Source organism: Cupressus sempervirens, chromosome 4 (genome assembly GCF_028749045.1).
Source record: "Cupressus sempervirens isolate cs-2001-9-10 chromosome 4, ASM2874904v1, whole genome shotgun sequence".
NCBI lineage: Eukaryota > Viridiplantae > Streptophyta > Pinopsida > Cupressales > Cupressaceae > Cupressus > Cupressus sempervirens.
In genome coordinates this window covers 267,654,148-267,666,178 of record NC_143121.1, presented here as the reverse complement: position 1 = coordinate 267,666,178, position 12,031 = coordinate 267,654,148, and the positions used below count along the sequence as shown (strand labels likewise).

Here is a 12,031-nt window from a genome sequence, read left to right as displayed (position 1 = left end):
AAGTGCCTCTACAAGGGAGAACCTAACTTGCCAAAGCTATAGAATTGGGAAGAAAGAAGAATGTCACAAATACCCCACCACCCACCCAAGCTAAAATAGTAGAGCTCTCTTCATTAGAAGATGAAGTACAATGATGGGTTAATGAGAAAAGAGAGCTAGGTGATGATATTCTCTCCATTCCAAATTTTGATTTCATGCTAGTAAGTATAGAATTGGTTGGAGATAAGATTAGAGATACTCCTATAGGTGAATTTCAACAGCAAGATTGGACGCAGATGCCACCTAAGACACAAGGTCCTCATCCAATGTCCCCCATCTTCACCTCAGTTTATGATGGTAGATAAGGTTTTAGTGACACTTCTACCTCTGAGCTTAGAGGAACATGTTCAGAAGGAATCATCATTACAAGAAGAACCAAAACCAAGGGTTACTGATGAGCCATCAAAAGAGGCACAGGGAATGGAATGTATACAACGGCCGTCCCTGGAAATCGAGGATCAAACTATGGGATCTATGAAAATTGAGACTATAGAAGAAGAACCCTCACAATAGGAGACTCCAAGTAAGAGCAGCATAGGGAAGGAGATAGTTGAACACATCCCTTCATCATCTAGAGCCAGGGTTATAGAAAGACATATCCTGAGATGGTTCTTGAAGGAAATAATGAGAAGTGCTAAGCATCAATTCCTTGCTTCAAAGGATGATATCTGTAACATTGCAGAGATTTTGAACAAGCCTGACTCTCCATTACAGGATGCAACACCATTTGCATTCATTACCACTACTCAAAATCATGACTTATTTGCACAATTGGCTCATCCCCTGAAAGGTACAGATGAAGAAGCTGTCCACCTTCAGGACTATGAAGTAAAGGATATCACATTATGGAAACCTACATGGGATACTTCTCAACAAATGATGATTATTGGAGTCAAAGTGTTTCTTAACCACATGGAACATGATGAGATTGAAATCACAGCACTTTGAAGGCAAGTTGAGATCTTGAAAGGATATCTAGCTGAAGTTATTGGTCCTCTTGATTCTGAACGCCCTGAGGAGACTTTGACTACCATTCTTAAAGAAGGGGAAGGTGTATAGCTCAATCCATTTTTGAGAGCTTGTCAGGATTGGCGAGACAACCTTAAAGATATGGGTATCACTATAATTATAGGAAGCCTAAAATTATTGCATGCTACACACGACAATGTTGATAAGATCGTGGCAATTTTGAGGTAGGACTTCAGCATTATGGATGAGGTACGAGTTTGGAGCAAGGATTTGCAAATTCTATAGGCCATAAAAGGACAAAGGTATCACATTCTGATTGATGTATATAATGGTGAAGAGCTAGACATGATAGATGATTGGATAGAAAAGATTGCAGAAGGAAATAAAGTGATGGAAACATTGCATGATGAGATACATAGGCTCAAGGACCAAGCTTGAGAGCGAATTTTGGAAGTAGAAAAGTTATATATTGATGCATGCTTTGATATTTTTGAAGATGAAGAATGAGAGAAGCTTTTACCAGTTGAGGTAGTTGTAGAAAACTTAAAAAAGACATTAGAGGAAGCATCCAGTGATGAAGACATTAGACAAGCCTTCAGGACAGAAGAAGCATTTTTAGAGTTGGATACTAAACTTGGAGATTTTGTAAAAACTCGAATTGAGGTGGAAAACTACAGACATAAGGTTAAAGATAAGTATGAGTATTCGGATCTTCCTGATTCTACGAAGATTACTAAGATTATAGAGAAATTCAAGGGAAAATATCCAAACATATCTTTAGGATGAAGATGAACAAAACCCAGATGCCAGAATTTCAATTTTGACACTTAGAAAATTTTGAGGTTTTTGACTCAGTCAAGGTTCGTAGCTCTGCAGGTCTATAGCTCCATAGATCCATAGGTCTGTAGCTCAATAGCTCCATAGCTCTACAAGTCTACAGGTCTACAAGTCTGTAGCTCCGCATTTTCACGCAGCTCCGCAATTCAAAGGGTCACCGATAGTTGACTACCAGTTTCAAAAATAACACTTTCCATGCATTGGAAATGCATTTTGATGGAAAGTTAACTCTGACACACATCAAGTGAAGGGCTAGCTTCTATTTTTGGGTGTCTCCATGCACTTCTACTTCGACTGATGGCTTCTTCCTACTTTCTCTCTCATGCTTTCATTGTTTTTGACATGTAAAGGGCTCATGCATCCAATTAATGAATAAAATATGGATGGAGTTCCTCTGAGCACCAGTTAGATGGTCAATTTGTATATATTTAGTTTTTTTTAATGGTTTAAAGAATTTTATTGCATTGAGATATCTCTCACTCTCAACACAAATTGAGGGGATGATTTCTTATAAATACCCCATTGTAAAATATAACAAGGGCTGCCATTATTATGCAATAAAATTATGCTTTTGGTACTAGCATTTAGAGTGTGGTTATTCTTGCCTGGATGTGTCATTGTTTTATGGATTTTATTCATGAGATTGTGATTGAGCCAAAGGTTTATTGTGTTGTTTTTGGTTGTGCGATCTTTTAGTTCTAGTGTTTGCTACAGATATATGAATTTCGTTGAAGTAACGAGCTTGAGAAGAGATCACCCAATTGTGTTTACATAGCTCTTGTCTTGCATGAGCACACTTTTCGTGGCCTTGCAATTTGATGAAGAGTGAAACATCATTCGATTTGTTATAGATTCTCACCGACAATTGCATCAGTGGATTCTAGGAAGAGTTGTTTTCATTGGTTTCCTACCGATTTCTTCAAAAGTTTAACTCACAACATGTTGTGTTCTGTAGCTTATGTCCATTTAGGAATTTCACTTTCAAGTTATTTGATTTCATGTTATTTGCTTTCAGTTTTGGTATTTTCTTTGCTAACCTCTCTATTAGAATAGGACCTCATAGTAGCTGTATTGTTAGAGTTGCATTCATTGAAAAATAGAAAATACAAAAATATTGTTCTTTTGGTGTGATATTTTGAGACAATGAACAGATTTAACTTGGAAGGTAAAAGAGTTTTTGGAACTAGCAAAGGCCTCCTTATGAACATTCACATTTATCTTCTATTGAGAAAATTTTGGTATGTCACAAGACAAACACTGAACCTTGGAGTGGATCCTCAAAAAGATTTTCTTTTCAAGAGAGGAATTACACTATGGATTCTTGCCATTGATCTCGTGCAAAATGAATGCCCAAGAATATCCAAAAGAAAAAGATAAATCTGATGATAATATTGAATCTAGTCAATCTTTTGATAAACCTAAAGAAGTTGGACAAGACAAGGAAGTTGAGATATTGGATGAACCAAAGCAAGTGGAATCTCCTAAGGAAAATAGGTATGAATTTAGAGGTAAGTATGTTTTCATGTAACGAAATAGGTCATATGAAAAGGAATTGTACAAAAAAGTCAATATTTAATCATCTTAAGGACTTTTATTTGCATAATTGTTATGGTATGTGTCATAAAGCATTTGATTGTATGAAACCTAAATATGATAATGATAGAAGGAATTGTAGAATATATAGAAATACTAACCCTACAAATAGAAGAATATCTATTGAAAGGAGATCAAGAGAAGGAAGAGCTTATGAAGAAAGATGATAGATCATGTGTTATAAGTGTAACAACTTTGGACACACAACTCATAATTGTCATGCACCTGATGATTAGTAGAACCCTAGAAGCAGAACTCCAATATGTCAGTTATACAACAACTTCAAACATACATCAAAGTATTGCAAAATGAATAGAAACTTTAGAGATAGAAGGAACAATGGAAGAAACTTCATGAATAGAAGAAATGATGGAAGAAATGTCAAAAATGACAAAAGGAACCATGAGAGGAACTCTAGAACTAACAAAGACAATGAGGAACAAAGAAATCTAGTAAGTGAACATTTAAAAGAACTTAATGAAGCATTTTTAAAAGCATTAGACATCACAATAGAAAAGTTAGAAAATGATGAAATTGGAATATCAAAGTTAGTAATTGAGTTTGATTCAATCAACTTGAATTAAGCTTGTTCATAGAACTTGAATTTGAAACTTCACTCAGATATCTAATTATGGGTAGTGAAGTTGGGAAAAGGTGTATCAAGATACGTTTAGACTATATCTAAGCTTTCTTATAATTTGGAGCTTATCTAAACTAGTTATGAAGGAATTAAGAGTTACTATTATTAAAGAGTAAGTAAATTTTGTAGTAGAAGATCTACATGTTCTTACTGAGAATTTTGTGAAGTGAAGTTTTGTGGAGTGTTGTCATGATGGCAGTAAGCTATGGTAAACTTAGGGTAACATTTGAAGATCTGATAGAAGATATTTGATTTTAGAATGCAATTGACAACTTTTTGTATCTGCAATGTATGCAATTAATCTAAGCTCAAGTTGAAGGAATAACATGGAGTACAAACTCAATTACCACTTCATTGTGATTACATCTAAAGCATAGAGAAATCAAAAGAGATTTTACTTATATTCAAGTAGTAGAACCTTGGGAAACATTTCTTGATCCCTTAGGTTATGAATTGAGTGATGAAATAGTAGTTGGATACATTGATTGTTGAAATTAGAGAAGGACCAAGTTGAGTATAGATTTGGAACTTATGATGAGATTACCCAATCATCTCATTAGGAATCCTTGGAGAAGGCATCTCACAAGAATATTGAAACAATAATGAAAAAAACCTTATTAGAGGCTGGTATGACTGAGAGTGGGTTACAAGTAGTCAAACAAACTGTGAAACAAGGTATATTGAATGTGTAACCTTTCTCATTGTCTATTGTAGAGACATCTTTAGAATAGAGAATTCCTTATGTAGCACTATCAGATGTAAAGACAAGTGCGCTAAAGAGGAAATCAGAAGGATTAGTGGAAGTTGTGACCACCAAGAAGATAAGGGTCAAGCAATAAGCCATTGGACAAGAAAAGAGAAAAAATAAATTGTTGAAAATTGTTGAGTCTAGTAAAGAAGAAGAAGAAGAAGAAGAAGCTAAATAGATAAAGAAGGTAACTACTTCTAAAAAGTTAACAAGAAAAACTCAACAACCCTAGAAGTTGAAGATAGAAAAGATAAATTCAACTATTGCTAGTGAAGGAAACTTTTTCCAAATGAAATTTTTTTATGAATTGTATAATAATTTTGAGAAAGATCAGATTGATATCTATACTATGAGATACATAATAGATAACAATATGAAATCCAATGATATTGAAGGAATGGTAAACTAGAAAGTATATGATAGACTCATAGAAAAGAAAGCACTTACATGAGAAGATGACATAAAACTTTGAAAGTCTATGATAAGAACAATATGCAAGATTGATGATGAAGAAGAAGTGAAGAGATTGTTGAAAAATCTAGCACCTTAAGTGTTAAAAAAGTTAAGAACATTCATGTTTATGATGAGTGAGAAAGATAAACTAAGAAGTGAAATAGTGGCAACCATAAGTTAGATGATGACAGAGTCCAACAAAGCATCTTCACTAGCACCCAAAACATCAGAAGTGTCAATAAGTGGTGATATAATACAGATAGATCAAACCAATATTACCATTAACATTGATGATACTAATGCATTTGAAAGTTCTGAACAAAATGAACCTCACACTAAGGATATTTAAAAAATAATTAAGACAAATTGAAGAGGACAAAACGATAATAGAAGAAATGAAAAGAAAAATAGAGGAAGATAAGAAAAAGAGATTAGATAAGGAAGAAAAGAGAGAAAAAGAAAGAAAAGAAAGACAAGAAAAAGAGATAGAAGAGAGAGCAATCAAAGAGCCAACTAAAAATAAGTAAAGGGAAGATGACACTAAACCTTCTAGTTCATCTAATTTTCTTTTTCTTTCTAGCCTGACAACTAATGATGATGATTGAATTGACTTGATCTCATCTTTGTCAAAACTTATGGAGAAAAACAAGATAGTGAACAGCCTACATAGAACCTTGATGGAGGTTACTAATAAATTACATAGTACTCTAGTAGTCTAGCACATAGAGGTAGATCCTAAATAGAGGGCACAAGGAGTGCTAAAATCTTTTGATGAAGAATTCAAAAATTTGTTGAATGTTGCAGAAACAAAGGCACAAATCACACATGATGCTAACTTGTTTAGCACTATTTGTTAGAATATTAAGAATGATTTGATAAGTCTTTATACTTGTATCAAAGAAATTTGAAAGTTTCAATAGGATGGTAAGATATTTAAATCAAGTTTACTCTATCTCACAAGCTGACTAACAATATTGACAGTTAGATTGGAGGAAAGATGAGTGAGCTAGAGGCTCTATCTAGCTAGTAAAATTGATGATTTTGAAGGACAAGTGGCCAGTATTCATAATTATATCAGGAAACTTGAACATCAAAAGGAACAAATTTTGAAGAGAGTATTAGATTTTAGAGAGTCTATTTCTCTAAAAATATCTTTTTTTGAGAAATAGTTGGAGGAATGTGTCAAGGCCAAGGACACTTATTCCAACTTTCTATACTCTAATTGTAATGTAGTTGAGATTGCATTATATGCCCTATGTTCAATACTCACCTCTAATAAATCAGCGAAGGATACATGGACAAAACTTAAGAGAAATCTTAAGGCAAGCTTTGGTGATTGCATGAAGATACTCTTAGGTTAAAGGCAACAGAACAACATTTTTAATAGCAAATTTTTAATAGTTTTTTGACATTTTAACCTTTGTCATTGATGTCAAATGGGGATGCATAGGAAAATTGTAAATCAGGTAAAGAAAAGATAAAATTTTAAATTATGAAATCATTTTGTAAGGGGGATCATATGTAAGATGGACAATTTGTAATAGGTGTAATGTTACTGTGTTATTTTTTTTCAAGTTTTTGATACTTAGCCAATTTTTCGTATTTTGTTGCCATCAATACAAAATGGGAGATTATTGACAATTGGCTAATGAAGATATGTAATTTTTGCAATTTATGAAACACATGATGTACATGCTTATAGGAAACCTCAAAAATAATTATACTTAGCTTTTGGTACTTAGAAAATTGTCTAAGTATGAATTTGGATTACATCAGTATATAGTTTTGTATGTAACTTGTTACTGATGTCATATTATGATTAATAAATTTAGATGGAGATAGTATACATGTTGATGATGACAATTGTAACCTTGGAAGTTAGTACAAACTATACAGAAAAGAGATATTTGTGTTTTACCAATAAAATAGGATAGCAAAATTGAAAGAAAGGAATTATTTTGTTCGGAAAATAATTAATTGACCAATTAGGGCTAACATCCCAAATGTTTACTCTAAGTTGGAAAATTATATTGTGGTCTTAGCAAACCCAAAAAAAAATTGTGAAAAGGAATGGTATTTATGAAAAAGACATCTTACAATGAAGAGTGTAACTTTTGTGATATGCGAACTTTTGTGGAAGTGATATATGTGAAGTTTTGTGAAGCTATTTTTGTGATCTGAGATCATGCTGAAGATTAGAGATTAGAAAAGAAAGAAGCTATAGAATCTTTATTTTAGAAGTCTAATTAATTGTTTTGGCAGTGAGATATTCGTGTAATTAGAAGTGCATGTTTGGGTAGTTGGCTCATCTTGCATCTACTATACTAAAACTCCTAACAGGGTTGGAATCTCCTAATAGGGATTCAATGTCTCCTAACATGGACTCTCTATAGTAAATTTTCTCATTGACTCCTAATGAGATCCATCCTCTAATAAGGAACTTATCTATCAATATATTATCTAGTGGGTATCATCTCCACTAGGGTTTTCCCTTTGTTAGGGTTTCCTTAGTTAATAAAATATGGTGTTATGAGTTAGCTTTGTGCATGGTTACTATTATTATTTAGGATTACATTATTACTTTCTTATGTATGGTTTAAAGTAACAAATATTATCTATTTGGTGACTAAAGTATGTCGATTATTGATTCACCCCCCCACCCTCTCAGTAATTCCCATTTCAAACTGACATTCGACATTGAATATCTATGTTGTGGGATCTTTTTCTAGTTTATAGAACCATTTCCTTATTTTTTCCCTATTGATCCACCTAGAGATCCTAGAGAGTCATCCTTACTTCTTCCCCATCTTTTAAGTTTGTGGATCAAGCTAAACGTTTTTAATTTGGTTTGCCTACTAGATATAGTATCCAAAGAAAAGTCATCAAAATCAACACTCTCAGAAGGTGTTGATTTCCTAGATGATGCACTCTCAAAGTCATTATCTATGAACTCTTTTTCATGCAATATAAAAAAATTTGGCCCAACATATTCAAACATAAGTTGTTCTACCTTCTCAATAAGCTTTGTATTAGTAATTTTTAGAAAGGAAATTATTTTTGCTTCTATATAGTCTAGTTTCACTATCAACTCCTAATTTTCTTGTTCTAGCTCCCTATTGGCCCTTCTTAGTTCAACTACTTCCACTTCTAGTTCTTTCAATTTTTGTAATTTTTCTCCAATTTAAAATTATTTTCAAAAACATGTTTCTTCTTATCTTCAAGTATCATGATTCTTTGTTGAAGAAAATGAAGTTGTCTATTTGACTCTTTACCGTCTATTTGTATCTATCTTTGGAGCTCCTCAATGATTGATTGAGCACTTCCAAACTCTTTGTTAACTAAATAAGCTTCTACTAATTCCTCTTTAATTTTCTTCTTTAGGGCTTCCAAAAAAAATATTTTTATATTATACTTTTCAATCTCAACTCCATTAAGCTTGAGTCACCTCTGGAATTCAATAATGCTTACTTCATGTTCCTTTAGACCATAATACTCAAGAAATTCATTTTCTATTAGATGCGGCATATGCTTACAATCATGATGAAAGGTAAAGTGCTTGATAGAACCATTTAGGCCCCAAAGTGGGTTTGGCTAAAAAATATTTCCAACCGAAATGCCTAACTCCTGGAATCCACTGATTTGACTCCCTAAAATAACTGGATTTGATCTAGATTAAAAGAAACCATTAATTAATCATTTAAAATTCACTTTACCACTTTCTAAAAATTGCAAATCTCTACTAGGAAGGCCTCTAAGCCATCTTTAAAAACTGACCAAAACCAGCAACCGAACCATGAGATATGACATTAGCATTCTCTACTCCACATTCTTGTACCTTGTCAAAAATTTTTGTAATGAAAACACCTAGGTTAGAAGATATTGACTATCAAAGTGACCTCTAAACTACTTGCAAACAAACATGTCAAAAAATGATAAAGTGTGTTTGGTTTTGGCTTTGGAAACAGGTCAAGCTGTCACTTAGAGGCACGAAAATTGGGGCACTAGTTCAATGTCATGAGAAGAGTATAAATATTTTCTTTGTGCTCATGAAGAATAACTAGGTGCATTTGGCATGTGTTCAAAGTTAGGTACTAAGAATTATAGAACTGGGAACATTGGAAAAATAGTGATTTTCACAAATGGAAAGGACTTAGGAAAGTGCGCTAATAGATTCTTGAAGACTTGAAAATTGGCACACTTAAATTATTTTCATAGTATAACATAGTGTTATAATCCATTTGGTCTGATTTATTATGAATTCAGAATCATGACATCCTAAACAGGGCTACCAATCAATCTGCACTTTTAGACACCAGTAAAATTTCATAACTTGCATTTGGAATCATATTTGAAAACTAGTCCAAAAAATTAATCATAGGCTTAAATCTTAAAAATAAAAAGTTTCTAAACCCTAGAATGCAATGAAAAAGAAATTTTATCATTAAGGTCAAATGGGTCAAAGTTATAATCAGACAAACAAGGCTTCCTAGAATTCTGAGAAATATGCATTAGCATGACAACAATAAACAACCAACTTTGAGGGATTCAAAACATAGTCAAAACATATTGAAATGACTTGAAAACTCCCAGAGTGTTGATTCATGAAACATAATTGGGTGCAACATATACAAATGTAAACTAGGCCTCATGTCGCTATTTGACAAACGTAAAATGCAAATATCAACAATGCTCAGAATGATGCTTCACAAAATAATTCATAATGGAAATTTATCATCATGAGATCCATGTATATGCTGAATAAAATGCGTTAGAAACATAAAAAACTTCATAGGAATCAAAGTGACAAACAACACATATGCACAAAAAGCTCTTATAGGGGTTCAATTTGACACAAAATTTAGAATGGTACTCAAAAGAAGTGATACAATTTTGAGTCCGCCAGTGGCTATATTTGGTGATGAATGTCTCTTGTAGGCATGGAATAGATTGAAATATCTAGAAGAAGAAAATCACTTCAACAAATCTCTCAAACAACTTTATTGTAAACAAGAAAATGACTCCTAAACTATATCGACAATGGCCCTAGGCCACCAAACTTCAACAAAAAAATTACCTCCTTCATACACCTAATTCTCATTTCCACTTTCATGAGGTAAGCTACAAACATAATTCTCATTAGTTTCACCAAAAAAATCAATATTCTACATTAGTTTACTAGGAAAAGCAAAATAACTCCCTTAAGTCTCATAGTGCATATACCAATCAAAATCTACTTCAACATCATGCTTACTATAAAAAGGTGAATCAATATGCTTATATAAAATAGAATCAAACTAAAAATCTATTAGTCTCAGAATTGTTTTGACATTTGAGTTCCAACACACTTAACCACTTTCTACATTAAAGCCAAGTACACTATGTATGCCAAGTCAAAATTCCAATAGGTGTTGAGTGATCTTTAGGTGCCGAGTGAAGATCAAGTGCCGAGTAAATTTAGGTGTCGAGAACAATTCAAGTGTTGAGTAATATTTAAGTGTCGAGTCATGGATGATGTTGAGTAGGATAGAATTACTACAAGAGCTAAGTGAGCTAGTTTTCTTATATGTGTCAATCATCAAGAATTAGAAAGTGCCGAGTAACACAAAATACACATATGAATTTGAGAAGGCACAAACTCAGGTGTAAACCATTTTTATGGCCGATATATGATGAATCTTGAAGGATCTAAGTGATAAGATCAAATATTTTCTACTTCCTATGCAATTTGCATGCAGCCAATAAGAAAAATGGAAAAGGCATGCAACCAATAATAAAAGTGCAAGGAATGAGTGGAAAATAAAGATTCAATATGGATCATAGATCCATACCTAACCTTAATTCTTCAAAAGTATTTATAAGGAAGACAAAATCTCATTGTGCAAATGAGAAAAAGAAGTGTGTGAGGAAAATATAGTAAAATTTAGAGTGAAGAGTGAAAGGACTTAGAGGAAGAGAGCAGAAATTACATATTCAATTGATCAGAACAAAGCAAGGGATATGAATAGATATCAAATTTTAGAGAATCAAGATTAGAGACAGTAGATCAAGTGCCTAAATTCAGCAATCAAGGATTTTAAGCTATCAGGTTTATCATACGTAATACTCTCTAGCAATTGTATTAGAATGGAAATCCTATGTTGATAGGTTAGCTTAACAACTAGGTTGTAGATCCTTTGAAGAGGTGATTAAATCCTTTAACAAGGTGACACTTAATGAAAATTGTTTGTAAATCCTTTAACCAAGTCACTATTGATATAGTGTAAAGCCTTTAACAGGGCAGGCCTTTCATAGGGCAAAACATCAAAAGTGGTCAAACCAATTATTGTTGTAGTGATTTTGTGGGTATCATTCCCACCCTAGTTTTACCTTCTTATTCCTAGAGGGTTTTTGGGTTACCAAAATCTAGTGTTATGTGTTGTTGATGCATGTGTTTAATTAATGTTTATTTCATATGTTTACATGCATACAATATACTTCTAGTTAAAAGTTTTAATGGATAAAGTGTAATAGTTCTGATTCACCCCCCCAACCCGCATTCTTCCCATTTGACTATTCCAATAATTGGTATCAGAGCCTAGGTTCTCACAAGGAGAAGCCTAACAGCTTGGAGAAAAAGGTTAGAAGATGGAAGTCTTCAAATTTGGGAAGATAATAGAAAATCAAGTGACTGATGTTCAACTTGCTCTACACAAATTGGAGGAAGCCAGAGAAGAATTACAAAAATCTTTGAAAAGAAGGAAGGATATAGCCAT

General features: G+C 33.0%; 1 pseudogene; it reads right to left on the bottom strand.

Moving 5' to 3' along the window:
- LOC149561050 (protein CHUP1, chloroplastic-like) overlaps nt 1-8,804 on the bottom strand; it is a 29,435-nt pseudogene extending 20,631 nt beyond the window's left edge.
- Nucleotides 8,805-12,031: the final 3,227 nt, after the last annotated feature.